This window comes from Apostichopus japonicus, chromosome 16 (assembly GCF_037975245.1).
Source record: "Apostichopus japonicus isolate 1M-3 chromosome 16, ASM3797524v1, whole genome shotgun sequence".
Classification (NCBI taxonomy): Eukaryota; Metazoa; Echinodermata; class Holothuroidea; order Aspidochirotida; family Stichopodidae; genus Apostichopus; species Apostichopus japonicus.
This window is the reverse complement of record NC_092576.1, coordinates 3,856,738-3,864,554: the sequence shown is the minus strand read 5'-3', so window position 1 is coordinate 3,864,554 and position 7,817 is coordinate 3,856,738.

Sequence of the window (7,817 nt, the reverse complement as noted above, 5' to 3'; positions counted from 1 at the left end):
GTCGATTGTTGCCTCAATGTTGGAGAGATTGAGGTTATTTTACACATCAACAACTTACAACACAGTGCAGTCACTACAATTCATTATCGTTTAAATGACTCTTTTGCCGGATTCGTTATTTTGTACATTAAATTTAAATGAAGAATTCTAGCCCGGCTGCGATTTTTTTTCCCAAACAGGTTTGCAAGTGTGCGTAAATAGTCGTTCATGATTGGTCGGAAATATTACGTCATCACCATAGAAACCTTCACTTCGAGGTTCTGCATCCATTTGTTGCAACGAAGATATACCGTTCAAAATTACCCGTAGCTTTTCGTACATATTTTTAGATATGTTTGGAATTGGTTTAGACATATTTAGCACACTAGCATTGTATGATCTACTTTGATCCAAATAGAATGTAGCGTATGTATCATAAGTGAGGTCAACATGTAATCCAAGCATTAAGAGTAAAGTTAGGGCGTTTTAAGGGAAACCCCTTAACTAGACTCAATCAAGTGTCAGTGTGTAACTCAGTATATGTCTTCGAACTTCCAAGCGATGGTCATTATTGATGCTGACGTCACGAGCAATCTGATTGGCTGAAAACTCCGTAATTGCAAACCTGTTTGGGAAAAAATTCGCAGCCCGGCTTCGCCGAGTATCTATTCTGAGACAGAGGTTCGGAAGACCTGGGTTCGAATTCTAGAGGGGGTTGGAAGAGTTTCACTCTTACAGAGTTTTTCATTGCAACTGGTCGTTTTTAATATCCCGTTGCACTTTTCAGGATTGTATTTACATTATTTCTTCCGAGATCCGACGTTTGTTAACTTTAACCCTTGCGTGTATATAGGTTTATATCGTGTTCAGGCCTGTGTATATGAATGAGACTATAAACAAACAGTCTACGCAGGTATTAAACGTACTTATCTCAGGTATATGCCCGTGATGAACAGTGCTACAGTATGCAATAATAAACTAATGTATTCATTCGAATATCCCTTCGATTCACAAGCAGGAAACGTTTCCTAAGTTTAAGAATTTTTTTTGCGAGCGAAGGTATTTATAACTGAATTTGTGTACATTTGCATTTTCCCAATGCATATTCATCTTTCTGTCCAGGACAGCATTAGGTTGATAAGTTAATTGTCTGTTTTGTCTATGCATGCATGTTAAGCAAACTTCCAGATCACCGTTGAAAGAATTTGTAGGTATATTGACAATACGATTACTGAGCATACCGCGTTTTTGTTATAGATAAAGGTTCCATATGTATTGTTCTTCGTATTGACAATACAAATGCAGTGATGTGTGGCTAGCCACTCCTGGCACTATAAGCAATGCACAACTGTCCTACTGGTTGAGTGTAGCCAGTGATTGAAAACACATTGATTGCTGATTGTAATTACTAAAATCAACATTCAGCATATATATACGTTGATCTCAAAACTCATACAAACCTTCAGAACTATATGTCAAGCCTGCAGAGAGACTGATAAAATAGTATGCAACTTTGCGGCATTAATTTAGTAAGAAAAGGTATACCTTTTTAAGAAAAGTCACCCAGGAAAGAACCTGGGCACGAAAAGCAAACTACCGAACGACTGATCCGCTCTCAACCCCAGTCCCCTTGCATCGAGACTGTGACTGTGTGATCATCGTCGGGTGTGCATCACCATTCCCCTCGAAAGAGGAACAGATACTATACACATGGTCTTAGCCAAAAGGCCGAGAAGTAACTTTCTTTAAGATTACTTATAATCTGCTCGTTTTAACAGTAGTTTCAGTGTAGCCTATATAAGCACGGGTGCGTTTTGGTATAGTTATAGGCCTACTGTGTGGGTGTTACATTGTGTTACATTGGGTGTTACACTGTATTCACTCTGTATTCACACAATGTTTGTGTTTATCAATAGACTCGATAAAAAACAGTTTTTGTCAACAGAATAAGAATAGCAATACGTATACCCGACCCTGTCCAAACTTCAAAGCACAAAGTTTAATAAGCAACAAAGTATTTTAAGGATACCACCTCTGTCATAGAACTCCCACGTGATCATAATATTGACCTTTTTCTATTGAAGGAGGAGATCCCTGTGGGATGACTGATCGTGTTGCAATCGAGGTAGGTGTTAATAAGTAGTTTATTTGTGGGAGGTATTGTCGGGGTAGGCAATAGCTCAGGGAGTTACTCCGTTACCACTTATACAGCTAATCTTCTGTATCCCAGATCGGGTCTAGAGTGCAGAAACTCCCGGCGCAGTCCTAACCCTTTTGATTTTCTAAAGTCTTTTCTTTTATGTGCCTTAAGTTAACCATATATGCTTCCGTCTTTCTAACTTGGAACTTGGTAAGAAACGGTCTTACAGTTTGTCCTTACCACCAAACCTCCCATCGGACCACCCCTCAGCTCTCCTCCCTTCCCCCTCCCCACCTCCCCTTCCCTCCACTCTCTTCATTCTAATGATGAAGGCCTTAACCCTGCGAAGTGATAGATCAAGTTTTTGGTATTATAACTTTATCTTTATAACTCTATCCCAAACTTAAGAAGCCCTCCTCCCGACAGATGTATGCAAACTCCTTCTTATTATAACACTCCCAATAATATAATTAGTCCTTTGATTTCCCCTCTTCCAAAGTTAACCCTAATTTATGTAATAAGGTGGTGGCTTTTGAGAGGTTAAGGAGTGTCTGCTGTTGAATATAGTCTTGGTATGGGTAATCCGTGGGCAAAGCAAAGGTATATATTACTCGTTAGGCCAGATGACTGGTTAGGCCTACACTGTCACATGCAATTCCAAGGTAACATAACTGTATTTATTTTTGATCAAATCTATAGAGAAGTCAATTTGATATTACCGTGAGTCTATTATTAAAGGCTAATTCAACTCACGGAACTTCTTTGTCATGTGCTGGCATTCGCTTCCTTCAGGTCTTCAAAGGGAAAATCCCTCTAAACAAGTAACGTTATATCGTTCTACTAAATACAACACACACACGCACGTACACGCACACGTGAGTTGATACAGGTGTTGAATAAAAGCCCAACACTGGTTTAAGCTTGGGGTAGGGTAAGTAGAGAGGTATAGGGGTGGGGGGGGGGGGGAGCGGGTGAATAGTCAAATTAATGTTCAGTGGCACCATCTCATGAAAATCATTGCTAAGAAAATCATTGGGTGGGGTTGACCCCTCTCAAAGCAAAAGGAATGATGTTTCAGTTTTTTTGTTTAAATATTTTTGTCCAAGAGGATAACTACCGTTGTACTTCACTGTGAAAGATTACGTAGGAAGTACACTAACATATTTAATTTAAAGATTGGAGATGAGGTATACTGAGGAAGAATCATGGTACAGAGGAATCCCCCTTATCTCCCTCACTTCTTCTCATATCAATACCCCCAGCCCCTCCCCATCCCCACTAGTGGGGTGTACAGGATTTCAAAAGTGGGGTCCAAATTCAAATCTCACCCCGGCTGAATAAGATATCAGCTTAACTTTTGTAGATGGTGTATAGGCGAATTATGTATATTATAAACAAGGGGCTGCATCCGGACCCTTATATGGGGGGGGTGGGGGTCCACCCTCAGAAGAATGGTGTGTTCTGGCCATAAGTTTAGGTCTACATAAATAGCTCTAAACGCAAGATTGTTCAAATAAATAATAATAAACTCCAAAATTCCCCGACAAGATTTAGGAAGGGATCTGAATCTTTATTGAAAGGCCAGATATGAATGAAGTATTTTATTTAGGAGGGGGGACGTGCTACCGTGGGGTCATTGAGTATTTAATATAGGAGGGGGTGCTGCCGTGGGGTCATTGAAGTCAGCTTCCATGTATAAGCAGCTCTTAACGGAAGGTTGTGCTTATAAATAATTAGAAATTCAAATTGCCAACCTTTATGGGACGGCCAAAGGCGAAGGAAGGATTTTTTAATAGTGGTGGTGTTGCCATTGAAGCCGCCTCCTATGTAGGGGTTTGGGGGATCTCCCCTGAAGAACCTTAGATGTCAGACGGTGTATTCTGAGGCATATTCATATTATAAGTTAGGTTTATTGAAGTAGCCCTAAACGCAAGGTTTTGCTAATTAATCTTGTGTGTGATGTGAACATGCGGATGGGAAGATGCCCCCGTAGTAGAGATCCTATTCTTTCCCGCTAGAATGCTAAAATCACCCTACTGAACCACTTTCCCCCGACCGACGATCAAAGGTGGGGCATGTCCTCATTGCGCACGCCATTGTTCCCCTCCCCCTTCGTTTCTCGACGCCATTTAGCATTATAAAATTACTTTGAAGTGACATGATTTACAAACTATCTGTTTAGCCTTTTAGTCGTCCTTTAAGAGCTTCCGTACATACACTAGGTTTGTACAACGTACAGGCATCGAATCATATATGCCGATTTAGTACACAGTTGTTGCAACATCAATTGCAATAGTCAAGTTCGTGTGCTTGTACTTTTATTAATCACAATGCAATTATGGACCCTTCTTAAACAGTTTGAACGGATTTTAATATGAAACTTTGAAATGAAACAGAATGTTTACAATTTACCATAAACCTGTCTTGAAATTATACCTCCCGGAGATGAGGCTTTAATTATTTTCTTAAAATATAGGTGAATTGATAATAACCATTTAGAGATGATGGGAGGTAAAAAATACCAGGCATATTGCCGTAGGCAAGCTGCAACAATAGTGGACTATATAGTGAAAGAGCGTACGTGTGTACCTCTACTACAATGCGAAAACAAATGTCAAGCTAGCACCGGCTCCTACTACACAGGTATTATAAAGTAATATTTTATACTCATGGATTAGTTTAGGACAGGCGATAGTCGAGTGGGTTCTTCGTTGACACACAAAGCAGCTCCTACAAGCTGTTCCCAGGATCGGGCCGCTCAATACCCTCTGACGCAATCCTGTCCTTTTAGGATAACGAAGGTTCGATTCCCACCATGGGTAGTTATTTCTACAAATAATGAGAATGCATGAATATAGTAGAGTAGGTCTGTGTTTATTCACTCAAACGTAGACAGATAGGTACATAATGCGCGTAAGGATTTTATAAAGGGGTGTGACCCCTTGGGTCGTGAAAAGTTGACTAAATGAAAGAAGGGCCTTGGGGTTCCTCCCATGGAAAACAAACTGATAACTTCAGACGTGAAATAGTGAATTCTGAGGCATATCTTTAGGCGATAAATTAGGTTAATAATAAGGTCAACATCCACCCCTCCTCCCATCTAACCCCATATTGATCCGCACCTCAACAGTATAGGATGTGGACTAAAGAAACAATGGTGCTTTGACAAGCACTCCCCTTTTAAACAAGTAACAAAGACAATACAAGAGAATTTGCAAAGAGAAATGCAAACAAGACATCAGAGCAAAAAGAATCATGAAAACATATACGTAAAAAGCGAATAAATAATGAAACCATATGTATAAAACGAATCAAATAATGAAACCATATGTATAAAACGAATCAAACACTGAAACCATACGTTTAGAACGAATAAAATAATGATATCATACGTATAAAACGAATCAAATAATGAAACCATACGTATAAAACGAATCAAATAATGAAACCATACGTATATAAAACAAATAAAATAATGAAACCATACGTATAAAACGAATCAAATAATGAAACCATACGTATAGAACGAATCCAAGGAAGTTAGAAAACAGTTTGTCTCTTCAGACAGTTAAAAGTGGTAAGTTGCGTCGACCTTCAGTTAAATTGCTGGCAACAATACAAGTAAAAGCTATAATAATTGCTGAACTAATTTTGTTTCCTTTGAAGGAGATGTTTGGTTGGGGTGGGGAATGTTGGTGGAGAAGACAGCAGGGAAGGTGGGGGTGGGGTGGTTGTTGATAACAGATCCCTGATCCCATCAAGTATGATCAATCAACCAAAATATCGCTTTCAAGTTTTCATTTTATAGGCTGTCAACAACTTAATCCAGTCAATCCGTTAAAGCATGCATGAAGGTTGCCAAGTGTTATAGTCAAGCTCACGATTCTAGACAGAACCAAGTTAAACTCGCTTATAGGGAGGAGGGTGGTTAGGGATATTGTTTAATATGATGGCTCATATACCTCACACCTAGAGATCAACATAATATGTGTACATATTTAACAGGGTTAATATGAGTCCCCCGCAAAGTTCACGAGAATAATGTTTACCCCCATGTACATCCATAAAAACAGATGAAAAGTAGAGCTTGTTTTCTTAGTTTTTCTTGTTTTTATGGTTATTATTATTTTGTGGTAAGAGGGGGTTGGGGTGTTGGCACACCATAATGTGGTCTTTATAGTATTAGTCAATTTTCCTTTTTATTATTTTTCTTCTTTATTTTGTTCATTTTTAATTCACATATATACCATTACTTGAGTACGCTCATGTGCAGTATCCTCAACATGGAATTGATAATGTGATATTTTCAAATATAGTTCATTCTCTATAGAGAACTCAGTTTCTAGTTGGCCTTCCATATTGGCCTTGATCTTCTTAAATCTTCCCGTGTGGTACATTTATCATCCTATAAGGTATCTCAGCTTGAGAGCTAATAAGCTCTGATCGTTCAGCATGGCTATGGTCGTGATTTATCTCAGCCTGAGAGCTAATAAGCGCTGAACGTTTAGTATGGTTATGGCAGTGATCTATCTCAGAAACCTCGAGATGTAGAAGCGAACGAATCTACTGAAAGTTCTGATTTTAACCGGTTTGTAGCAGTTTGCATATACAGAAACACGCACTTGTAATTTCTCTAGTGCTTACTGACACTGGAAAGAAACCATATGTAGGTGTATATATATCCATCTCTACTTCCGCTTAAGCTATCTGTTCCGCGAAAGTCAACAACTATCTTCATTATTTACCCCCCCCCCCCTCCACTCCCATTATTTAAACACAACAAACTATACATTGATTTAATGTGCCCTGTTGTTTATCATTCTAAAGTATTTAAACCCAACAAACTATACCATTGGTATCATGTGTCCTGTTGTATACGATTCTGAACTATTTTAGTCTTCGTCGATCCAGTTATGGGTGGACATGTCAGTATTTCTTTCAAATAAGTAAAGTAAAGTCAATTTTAGTTAAGTTTTCTGCTTGCTCTTAATTTTTGTTAACACTATGACGCAATACCGAAGATGAAGTTTATCATGAAAGCAACATGAGTTTTGAATGTACTGATTATGTGTATGGATGTGACTGAAGTGTATTAATAATTTCATACTGAAATGAATCAGAAATTTGGGACTGTAGAAAACTGGATCTAAATTTAGAAGACAGGCATAAACTACACTGGCCAGACTGTGTGCTAGTTCTATGCGATATAACAACTGTTCGCTCCAAGTTCACTTCTTGTACGAAACGTTTTAAATGTTGTCTATGTTAAATAAGAATTGAATAATAATAATATCCTCATGATCCTCGATAGAATTATATTTCTCTTTCGTCAGCCAAAACTAATAAATGTTCCCCCGGTCACTGTGAAGTCACTCTAGCATGAAATAACATCGCATATACTAACTTCCTCTCCAAGGCTAAACCGGCATGTGTCTCACTAATATATCCCTGGGTTTACATAATAATCATCATCATAATAATAATCAGTTGTTTTTACGATGCTTAAGCAACAACGAATGCGAGAGGAGCTCCGCAATAGCTTATGAATTACAACTTTTTCAGCTCAAGGCAACATTTTAACTCAAATTCGAAATTTTTTAAATTTAGAATTTAGAAAGTACTTTAAGATGGGAAAACCGTAGATTGCTCTTGGATGAATAACCCACTTTACCATGACCCCGGCCGGGTATCAAACCCG